Here is a 12,517-nt window from a genome sequence, read left to right as displayed (position 1 = left end):
TTTGGTGGCTGATTATGGGATGGACCCCTGGGTGGGGCAGTTTCTGGATGGTCCATTTTTTTGTCTCAGCTCCAAACTTTGTCTCTGTAACTCCTTACATGGGTGTTTTGTTCCTAGTTCTAAGAAGGGGCGAAATGTCCACATTTTGGTCTTCGTTCTTCTTGAGTTTCATGTGTTTTACAAATTGTACCTTGGGTATTCTAAGTTTCTGGGCTAATATCAACTTATCAGTGAGGACATATCATGTTTATTCTTTTGTGATTGGGTTACCTCACTCAGGATGATTTCCTCCAGATCCATCCATTTGCCGAGGAATTTTATAAATTCATTGTTTTTAATAGCTGAGTAGTACTCCATTGTGTAATTGTACCACATTTTCTATATCCATTCCTCTTTTGAGGGACATCTGGGTTCTTTCCAGCTTCTGGCTATTATAAATAAGGTTGCTATGAACATAGTGGAGCATGTGTTCTTATTAGGTGAGACTAACTTCTGAAGTCTTGTTTAACTCTCTAAATGTTTCATTTTAACTTTTACCTCAGTTTGGATTTTCTTTAATGGAACTTTCTACATTTGTGTCTTTTATGGAACTGTCTTCATTAATTTATTCCACTGTTGGTGGTCTCACAGAATTCATTAAGGGATTTATTTTATTTCCCTGAACATATTCAATACAGCTGTAATGAAGTCTTTTTCTTGTGTTTCAGCCATATTCCATTTCTCAGGGCCTACTGCAGTAAAATTGGTAGGGTCTGGGGCATAATGATTATGACTTTACACTTGTGTCTACAGATCTGGTGTTGGGAGGACTAAAATCCTACATGATATCTAGTCTAGTCTTTATTGGTCATGTGTTCCTTTCCTCAGTTTCTTTTACTATTGGATCTTAGGAAAGTGTCCTAATTGGAGCTTGTCTGGTAGGGAATGCTTCTGAGTTCCCACTAGGTATGGCCACAGGGAGTCCTGGGGCAGAACATGTATCTAAGTCTTAGGAGCTGATATAAAGGAATGGGGATGGGCTAGAAGTAGAGGTTGAGAATGCCTAAAGGAAGGAGGAAAGCTGGATCTTCCACGGGTCTTTCAGGGTCTCCAGAGAGTAAAGGCAGAAAAAGAGGACAAACTCCCCAAAATGGTCTGCTACAGGGCTGAATAAGAGACTATAAATTATATTTTTAAATCCTATTTGATTTAGTTGTTTTATTTTAAGATTTATTTATTTATCTATCTATTTATTTATTGTGTGTGTGTGTGTGTGTGTGTGTGTGTGAGACATTGAGGCCAGAAGAAGGAGTTGGATTCTCTAGGATTAGATTACAAGCAGTTGTGAGCCACTCTAGAGGAGCAGAATGCAATGTTAAATACTGAACCACTTCTCCAGTCCCATTTATTTCATTTTTAGTGTAGCTTTTAAAAATAAAAGTTAGTGTCTTACAAAAGTGCGCACACCTAGACACATGTGTTAAAGACATCCATTTATGTACAATGTTATTATTTTAAATACCCAACTGTAGTCTTTAATCTTAAAACCTTTTAAAATTTTTTTAGATGTTTTAATTAGATATTTTCTTCATTTACATTTCAAATGCTATCCCCAAAGCCCCCTATACCCTCCTCCCGCCCTGCTCCCCAACCCACCCACTCCTGCTTCCTGGCCCTGGCATTCCCCTGTACTTCGGCATATGATCTTCACAAGACCAAGGGCATCTCCTCTCATTGATGGCCGACTAGGCCATCCTCCTACATATGCAACTAGGGACACAGCTCTGGGGGGTACTGGTTAGTTCATATTGTTGTTCCTCCTATAGGGTTGCAGATCCCTTTAGCTCCTTGGGTACTTTCTCTAGCTCCTTTTGTTAATCCTTTCATTTGGCATTTGTTTGAGAAGGATAGATAAATATATATCTTGTGACCTCTCTATAACTTTATGAAGTTATATTATCAATAACAAATTCCATTAAATTATAAATTTTGTTATATTATTATGAAAATCAGTAGCTACATGCTCACTTATTTTTAACTATAAATCTGTACAAAACTGCATTTACTATCTACAGAAAGAACTTATTTAGTCTATAAATACTTAAAAGGTTATTCACAAGTTGTTCTTAATTCAATATCCATTGTTGAAGATTGAATATGCACCTTGCTTTCATGGGGGCTGAACCTTGAAAATCTTTAATAGTGTTCTTGCATACCCCCCTATTTTTTTTGTACAAGGTCTCTCTATAATGCCGATTGTCCTGAAAATTGTTATGTAGAGAAGACGAAACCAAAACTCACAATGATGTACTTAACTCTGCATCTTCATGTACTACCCTGACTCTAAGCAACAAAGAATTAAAGAATTAAATTGTTTCTTTGACACTGTATTCTGCTTCCTGTTTTGGTCTGAGATTCATGCTTGTCTTGAAGGATGTTCTCTCTCTCTCTCTCTCTCTCTCTCTCTCTCTCTCTCTCTCTCTCTCTCTCTCTCTGTGTGTGTGTGTGTGTGTATTGATTTAAAAAGTGTAGAGGAGATATTTTCTTACTGCATATAAATAAATTAGAGACATGTACAGAAATGTCATTACCAACTCCATTCATAAGTCTTCTGTTCAGAGTGTTTTCAGAGTTTCCAATTGCATCCATGAAGAAGCTGGAGTATCATTTCTGTCACCTTTTCTTATCTATATTGTGCTGTTTTTCCTCCCATAAATTTTTCTTTTCATATTTGAGCTACCATCACAGAATACCATAACCAGGCAGGCTGCTAAATAATTGGGGAAGTTAGGGAACATGTTGTGGGCAAGCTTAACATTCTCTGTGGACTTTCTTTTTGCCTCAATGGGGCTCCTTTTCACTGTATTCTCCAATTGCAAAGGGTACACAAATTCTCTTAGGTCTCTCCTCTAAAGACATCAATCACTCTCTTGGTAGCTTCACCAAGATTGAGCCATCTCTCCTATGTCCCACTCATTTTTATAATTAATTACCTTGGCTGTCAATATTTTAAAAGATTTTGAAGATAAAACCATGTCAACTGCCTATTATTATTATTATTATTATTATTATTATTATTATTTATAGTATTCTAAGAAGAACAAGTAAATCCAAAAGATTCTTCTGAGTTGCCAAAAATTTCCTATGTATTTGCCAGGATTTGAACTGATAGCACTTTCCAAGAAAGCATGAATTCCCCACCACCCCCACAAAAAAAAACTCTTTGGATGAAGCAATTATAAAAGAGTCTTTTATCCTTGCCTTTATAAACAGTACTATGGGCTTTAAAATGTTTTCAAAATCATGGGAAAATGATAAAATTTTCACTGAATGAGATGACAAAATATGATTAGATAATTTAACTGTACCCAATTTATTCAAGGCTAGTGATGTGTTCAAAAGAATTTGATGTTTCACCAAGAAATTGGAGTCATTTTAGAAGAAGAATTTTATGGGTTTCCAATGAAATTTGAGCTTACAACTGTATTTTAGTGAGGAGTTCTATTTAAAAACAAACAGCTGTACAAACTAGAAGACCTGTATGTTTCCATGTCTAAATCCTTGATCCTTTTCCCCATTGTTTTATTTTAATGCTAGTTTTTAAATCTACCATATCCCTTAGTTTGTCAAGAAATTATCCTTGTGAGAACAGAGGAATAAACATCGATATGTGTTGTTCATTTACCCGTAATTTCACTCTTCATTGTTTTTCTCTAGATATTTTAATTTTATTCTTAGTCTTCCAAAAAACAGCAATAATATCAGATGATAGAGAGTTAACACAAATCTCTGCTTCTCTTTGTAACGTCAGGTGACTGATAATATGTCATTCATTCATTACAGAGATGGACTGGAAATCCATAAATCTACAAAACTTGAGCATATTCATGAAAAGATCAAATGCCCAACCATCACTTTGTTCTCACAGTTCAGAGGTTAATTTTTAAAATTTAAATTTACTTTTTATATTTATTTTATCATTTTAATTTTTCTATCTGACACCCTCTTTTGATAATAGGCACCCTTGTTCTTATTCTCATCTGTTTTAATACTCTAAATAGGTTTTCGGGAGAGGGGTTCTCTCATATTACAGAAATATGTTAACTGATAATTGAGGTATTAGCTACTCTTAAGCATTGACTTGACTATGGAGTCCAGACTCCTTATTTATTTATTTATTTATTTATTTATTTATTTATTTATTTATTTTACTTTGCACTCAATAAAGATATAATTTCATCGCCTGTCTTCCATCCAGCCACTCCCATGTTATCCACATCAACCCCTGTCAAATTTATGCCCATTTCCCCTTAATTATTATTTTACATGTATAAGTTGCATATGTGACTAACTATATGAATGCAACCCACTGAGTTGGCTTAGTGTTACTTGTTCATATATGATTTCATGGATGGGCATTTAGTATTGGATAGCCATAGATGCTCATTCTGGGAAAGCCTAATTTTCCTTCTCTCAGCAGTCATTAAATTCCTGTAATTCTTGATCTGTCACTGAAACCTTATGTAATTTATTCCATTCACATTGGTGTGTCAGCTGGTGTTATCACTGTCCAGGTCTTAAGTGGTCAGACATTTGAGGTTTTGAGAATGTGGTTTCCCTGTCATAGCTGGAAGACACAATCCCAAATCCAAGTTCCTGGCCCTTCAGCTGTTACAATTTTTCTACCTGTTCTTTTGTGATGTTCCCCAGGCTTTAGGTGTATGGGCTGTGTTGTTGCTGAATCAATAAGAATTTCATACTCCACAATCAAATGTATTCTGAATTTTGATCATCTGTAGCTTTCTGTAATATTCCTTATATTCTGCAAATTATAACTTTTTTGATGAAGGGAAAGCTATGCTTATCTTTAAGTATATGAATTAATATTTACATGAAGTTAGGAATTATACTGGTTTAGGATAGTGGCATTAGTAAGTTTTCCACTAAGGTCCTTAATAAGACCTTAATAAGAATGGGTAGTTTACTATGTTCAATACCAGACATGATTTATCTCTTGTCGAGCAGGCCTTACATCCAATTAGATAGCTTTTGGCTACTGCCAAGACTTAAGTGCCGGTATTGAACTTTTAAAGATATCTTTCCATGATAGTCCATAGATGTCACAGCTGAGTAGGATTACTAATTGCTTTCCTCCCTTAGCAGTGTGCATCTCACCTTAATCTCCATTTTTTGTTGATTCCTGAATGGTAGCTCAGCTTATTGTAGAGTAGCTGGACCACAGTCACACTTAGTGTTAATTAGCATGGATTTTTAGTTATGTAGCCATTACTCACAATAAAAAAACCTATGACAAGAATGTCTTGTCATAAGAAAAGAAACTGTGTCTTTTATGTTTCCTAAGCTTTGTGGGTTTTTTGACAACCATTTAAATGACCACCGAAGCCCTTCACTTATTGTCAGAAAATAGAGTCGAGAAGTTTGGATGATGAGAACTAGGTGAACTTACATGTTGGAAAAGCCAATAATTTTAATTTGGATAATTAGTGTTATATATACTTGAGAAATAGGTGTGTTGCTTACTCTACTAATAACCATCAACTTTGTCCTCATTACAAGGCACATTAGTAAAATTCAAAGCATGGTATGGCTTCTTGCTTGTGTCATCATTGGCCAAAAATTGAGTATTAACAATAATAAATTTTAACGTAAGTCTTGATAAGATCCACTGTAATGTCATCAGCTTAGATGATTCTCTTTAATGTTATGGAAGTGTTGAAATGGAATCAAACAGGGTGAAGGAGCAGCCAAAATACAGATCCCTAGGTCTTGTTCAGAGCCATTCCTGTTGCACTGCCATAAGAAGATTTCAGGCATAGTGAGCAAGAAACAGAAGAAAAAGGTAGAATCATAGATTTCTTACCTGAAATAAATCCAGCAGCAGGTATACATCAAGGTAGCACAAAACATCTAAAAAACGAGCCATGGATGGAACTGAATCAAAGTGTAGAATAGGCTCAATCAGTAGAAGGATGGGAAAGGACATAAGCGTTCCCCATCTTTTATGGAAGTGGAAGGTAATTTAGTTGTCTAAATCCCCCAAAGACCTCACAGAGCCTTATCTATCATTTAACAACAAAGTATTGCCTACATATAGTGGGTATGTATGAAGCAGAGTATGTAGTGATACTGCTTTAATAACCTTGCAAACAAGACACATTAGTTTCTTTTGTGCTACTGTCCAAATAGTCACAACCTAAAGAGGGAATGATGTAGTTCATGATTTCTAGACTTAAGTCCACCATTTCTTGACCTCCTTATTGACCAAAGCAATATGGTGGTAGGAAGGAGCACATGCTAGATAGAGAACATGCAAGAGTGGGAACTGTATATAACCTCCCAAATCCTTTATTATTCAATGCATATTTGATGGTCGTATTTCTCCCACCTAGACTCCATAGCTCCACAAAGTTGTTCCACAAGCTGGAGCAAGTGTTCTAAGCACAAATCTGGCAGAGACATTAGAGATTCCAATCATAACACAGACTTTCCAGGCTGAAATCCTGACACGATTCTCAGGATTTGTGGAGAAATTATTTTGCCTATTAAAAGCTCTAATTATTCTGGCTGTGCAAGGGGAGTGCTAATAGGACTGACTTTACAAGGCTGTTTTGAGAATTAAATACATAATTCATGAGTGAACACATACTTTACATGGATGTTTTAAGCTCTCATCATAAAGAAAAGTTTCTGGAACTCAGAGATACATTAATCTATTGAAAGAAGCTAGATTAGAAATTGTAGGAATTATATCTCTTCTCATGTCATATATACTTTCCATAGTAGAGGCAAGCATGCCAAGCAACCATCTTCAAAAGTCAGTGTAGCTTATCTGAGTAAATGGTTTCTGAAGAGAAAGACTTTTTGCAATGCTACTCAAAGGTAGGAGTAACATTGGTTATTTTGTGGGACACTGAAGAAACTTATAATTTTATGACTAATCTGAGAGAAATAAGATACAAATGTGGGCATAATAGCATGTGCTTGGGAGAAGGAAGCAGTTTTATAAAGGAATGAATCATTTGGATTCATTTCAGTTCAGAATGAAAGTCCCTGTAATTTAGATCAATCAGCTTTCGGGTTCTCTTGAACACCTCATTTCTATATAATGGGAAGGTTGGTAAGGCCAGAGCGATGACTAGAAAAAGCAATTCTCTGGAACCCAGGTGACTCCTCTCATTTGGTGGAGGCATCTTGAGTGGCCTTCTTACTGTACTTCTTAGACTTCACTCATGAATGAAGAAATATCATTTTGATTTTTCAGTAATATTTGCTTTGAATGAAGGGTTAGTACCTACACATGTACAAACAAAACTGCATCTTTGGTATCAAACACAGACTGAGCATCCCTTATGGAAAATGCTTTGACAAGGCATTTCAGCTATCAGATGGTTATGTGTGTGTGTTTTGTTTGTTGTTTATTGTTTTTAGTTTTGTTTTGACTTGTTACATGAAGTTGGGTGTGCAATTTGCCACTTGGCATAATGTAAAGCACTTTGAAAGGTTTAGATTTTGGAAGGTTTTATATTTTGTGTTTTATCTTTTTAAAAATGATATCTCCTGCATTTGTTGATGTTAATGCACATTGGCAGTGTATGATTTAGGATCTCTATCCTCAAGATAACCTATGTAGAACACTGTAACAATTACCAAGCATATCTTCCTTGATTTTGAGAATGAGCAGAATAACAAAGACACTAAACAAGGAATCCAGGGACTACCACTTACTCATCCTCTATATATGCATATCTCTCAGAGGCATCTCCAGTGTCTGAGAATCTTTAGATATCAATAGTCACCTGCCTTGGTGAGCCAGAGGTCTATAATAGATTAAGTATTTCTTCAAGAAATGAAAAAAATCCTATAGCCTCAGTTCAATGGCTGTGTTCTGGCAATATCCTCTCCATTTCTAAACACATCACATAGGTAGTAATGATCTACTGTAAGCATCTAACCAGAGTGTTCTGGCAATTAAACTGGTGAGCATTTTGTTTTGTAGAATGACAAGAAACACAGATGATGTATTATGGTGAATTGTGTAATATGAAGAACAATTATTTGCAGAATATCTCAGAAAGCAGGTATATTGGTAGGGTTTGAAAGCTAAAGACCATACATATCCTTAACTTCCCTGTGCACTGAAAAGGCAAAATGACCAATTGTCAATTGTCTACTGGTAGCGGGAGTGTTCATCTCTAGGATTATATTAGCTGAGCACTGCTGTAAGGATGATGATAAATGAGAAGATAGAATTTCTCAAAAAAAAAAAATAAATAATATGATTTAAAGAGAGAAAGAGGAAGGCAGCAGGTACCATGGCAACAGATAAAAACAATATCAGAACTAACGTAGCTGAAAATATTTAACAAAGGACCTGAAATTACTTTTTAGGATCTCTTGACTCCTAACCTGCTCAAAATGGATTAAAATTATGTCTCCATCTTGGATCATTTTAATAACCTTGCAAACAAGACACATTAGTTTCTTTTGTGCTACTGTCCAAATAGTCACAACCTAAGGAGAGAATGATGTAGTTCATGATTTCTAGACTTAAGTCCACCATTTCTTGACCTCCTTATTGACCAAAGCAATATGGTGGTAGGAAGGAGCAGCAGATAGAGAACATGCAAGAGTGGGGACTGTATATAACCTTCTAAATCCTTTATTATTAAATGCATATTTGATGGTTGTATTTCTCCCACCTAGACTCCATAGCTCCACAAAGTTGTTCCACAAGCTGGAGCAAGTGTTCTAAGCACAAATCTGGCAGAGACATTAGAGATTCCAATCATAACACAGACTTTCCAGGCTGAAATCCTGACACGATTCTCAGGATATCTTTGTGATTTGTGGACACATTATTTTGCCTATTAAAAGTCTCTCCTCTTCTTCAAACATGTCCGTTGGTTCCCTCTCTCAGGAAAGATTCTCCTTCCTTATCATCTCTGGTATATTTCTACTCATCTTCTCTTAGTTAGGCCCTTCATGAAAGCCACATATGCTGCACTGATGCACAACCTCCAGATTGCAGTGGGCATTTTTGGACATCTAAGCAATATTTGTCTGTATGTGTCCTCATGGGAACTGAAAGGACCTTGGGGATGACTGAACTTTCTTCATTTTTGTTTTCCCTCCTTTTACCAACCCAGCCCCTGTCACCCATGCTTAGTGCAGTGCTCACCATGTAATTGCTGAACTTCTGAGGAATTATAAACAATAACCCATGCTGACTGAGTATTGCCAAATTCCTTTAATTCACTTCTTCAGTTTGGGTTGTACTAACTGGCTTTTGGGTCCCCTCCTTCCTTGTCAGTATCTTAGAGGATCTTTTCTGAATGGAGTTAAAGTTTTTTTTTCATTTTTACATTCTTATTGCATATTTCTATCTGCCATTTCCTTTCTTCCTTAATTCCAATAGAAAAACTATTTCTATGTGCCAGCTATATCCTAGACAGAGAGAGAGAGAGAGAGAGAGAGAGAGAGAGAGAGAGAGAGAGAGAGAGAGAGAATAGACTTATACAAGATTGATACACTTAAGATAATACTCTACTTAAAATGGAAAAAAAAGCACAAAACTAGGTTCTACATGGAGACAGGTTAGGTTATCTATAGGATAGGAAGAGATGCAGTAGATTCCAAGAATGAGTTCACAGAGGGAATAATGATTGAAGCTGCTAAGAAATAAAAAGGCCATTATAGAAAAAAAGGGTAATAACCATGACATAACTGCAACTAGAGGGACATAACCCACAGAAATAAGGAGAGGAGAGAGAGTATGTATCATTCCAGGAAATACAAAGCTTGCAGCTCTGACTAGATTGGACAGTGCAAGTTCCCCACGGAGCAGAAGAAAGAGTAAGGCAGAACCACAGGCTAATAGATCCATTGTGCTAATCAGCCCTCTTTCATTGCAGCATTTTGTGAGAAAACAAAATCTTGAGTATCATATTTGCTTCTGGGTAGATGTGAAATAGAAACATATTAGTGGCAGGAGGTTGAGTTAGGAGACAGCAACGCCCCAGACAAGATCATCAGGATGGTCTAAAGCAACAAGAGATGTAGACAAAGAGGCTGGCTTATAGGGTTATTCAAATGTGTGTTCAACAAGCTGGAGACAGCCAATGGAGAATATTTTAAAAGAATTAAATCTAGAAAAGCCAAAGACATTCTGCTAGGGAGGTGTAGAAATGAAAAGGGGAACATTTCAACAATTCTGAAAAATGTCTTGCTAAGACTGGAGTTATAGAGGTCTTTTCCATTTTTTTTTTTTTGTTTTCATTTCTTCTGGGCCCTGATAGTCATGTGCTGCTTCTTTGAGTTTCTTATATTTCTTATTCATGTTGCTAGGGTGAGGAAAGCATTGGGAATCTTACCTAACTATGACGATTACAAGCCACAATAAAAACTTTCCAGATAAGAAGAATCCATTAATGCAATCGTGGCATAACTGTTAGTAGCAACCATTCCCTGCTTGGATATAAGGGTTGATTCAAAAGAGAGAATTTATGCCTGGTACTGCAAAGTTGATAAAAATGCATGTTGATAGTATCTAAAGGGTGTTTATTACTGTAATATTTTAAAATTGACATTTATCCAACTAATTTTCAAGTATTTATTCATATGTTTATAGACAAATGCTGTTCTATGTCTAAATCAGAGAAGATTCTTTGTGCAGTGAATAGCAATGAACACAGAAACTCATAGCCATTCAAGGTGTTAAAAATAAGAAATGACTGAGTATTCAACCCTAAAGAAGACATTTGGGCCCCTCTTTCTGAAGTTCAGGTAAGATTAGTAAAGATAGGAATGGAAAGAATATAATTGGAGAAAATACAGGGAAGAACTGCAAATGTCTTCTGGGATTTATGCAACCCGTGCAATCATGAACTCATAGCAGCTACAGAGTTTGCAATGGGTCCTCACCATATTGGGACTGTTAATAATAATACATGGAGGAAAGAGGAGATCATGGGGCCCTACCAATGCCTGCTAAAATACTGGGAATTGACAATAGCCCAGATAAGGACAAGTCATGGTCTTCAGTTGTGTAGATACTGGTGAATCCATGATTGGCTCTCTCCAAATCCATAGAGACACAGTCAAGGTAGCTTTGATTTGGACCATAAAACATAACAAAAAGACATGGACAAGGAAATGGGACTTGTAAGGAGAAGAGTAGGAAGCTGCCAGATGTGTTGCTTGCTTGTTTGTTTGTTTATTTGTTTTGTTAACTTGGCACAAGCTAGAGTCATCTGAAAAGAGGGAACCTCAATGGAAAAAAAGAAACCCATCCTATTTAGTTCCCTGTAGGCAAGCCTTTTGGGCATTTTCTTTTTTGATGAGTAAGGACTCAGACTATTATGGGTGGTGCGACCTTTGTTCTGGCGGTCCTGAGGGGTATAAAAATGCTAATGGAGCAAGTAAAGTGGTAGAATTGAAGCCAGGAAGATGTACTCCTCCAGGTCTTCTGCATCAAGTCCTGACTCTGGGTTCCTGCACTGATTTCCCTTTGTGATGAACTGTAAGATAGGGTTAAATAAACCCTTTCCTTCCCAAGTTTCATTTGGTCATGATATTTAGCACACTAATAGAAACCTCATTCCTGAGGTTGGAATGAGGTATTACAAGGCAAGTGTGAGAGTGATCAAAATGCATTATACACTTGTATAAAGTTGTCAAAACATTAATTAATGAATTAACCAATTAATTAATTAATTAAAAATGAAAACTCTAAGTTTCAAGATCATGACCATTAGCTGAGGTTCTCATATTCTTAGATCATTTTTCATTTCCTGTCATCCTCATTGAATACAGCACGGGTTTCCTTAATGGTACATTGCAGCTTCACAGGCAGGAGGTTTTCTGTTTGTATCAGCTTTCAGAAATGTCCCTCTTTGCAATTCTTCATTGCATTCTGACACATGAAGGATTTTTCCACAGAATTACTGCTGCATTGATTTTCTTCCTTCTTCTTTGAAAATCAGTCTAAATTTCATTGATGAAAAACCCTTTCCTTCATCTGTCTTACAGTTATCTCATTTCTACGTAGGCACATCAAATAGAGTTGCAGCAGGTCAGACAAACCCAGATAAAATTGAGCATGGATTTTATTCCTAATTGCAGTGAAACTAGATGGCCACAGCTACTTAACTAGTTTCACATATCTTTGTGTATCTATTCACTCAGTCCTACACAATGTGAATGAGTCATTCCTGCGAGGACTGCTTTGATCATCTCCTTTTCTGAACCTTGCAGGATGTCTGAGTTTCTGCTTACGTCAAATCAAACTGATCATGAGTCACTCTTTATCTAACTGTCCTTTACTTTCATCATAGGTTGATTGTTCTGCTAAATTCAAGCTGGCTGTCTCTTATTCAGGCTCACACATTCTGTTCACTTCTGGCCATCAGCAGAGCCTTCTGCCTACCTGGCATCTTTCCACTCCTCTGTTCTGCTGGTCCACTGGCTGTTTGCTACAAGACCCAGTATATTCATTCTCCCTCTTCCTCCCCCCCCCCCC

This window comes from Mus pahari, chromosome 10, assembly GCF_900095145.1.
Source record: "Mus pahari chromosome 10, PAHARI_EIJ_v1.1, whole genome shotgun sequence".
Classification (NCBI taxonomy): Eukaryota; Metazoa; Chordata; class Mammalia; order Rodentia; family Muridae; genus Mus; species Mus pahari.
The sequence above is the reverse complement of the archived record's forward strand: the minus strand, read 5'-3'. Positions refer to the sequence as shown.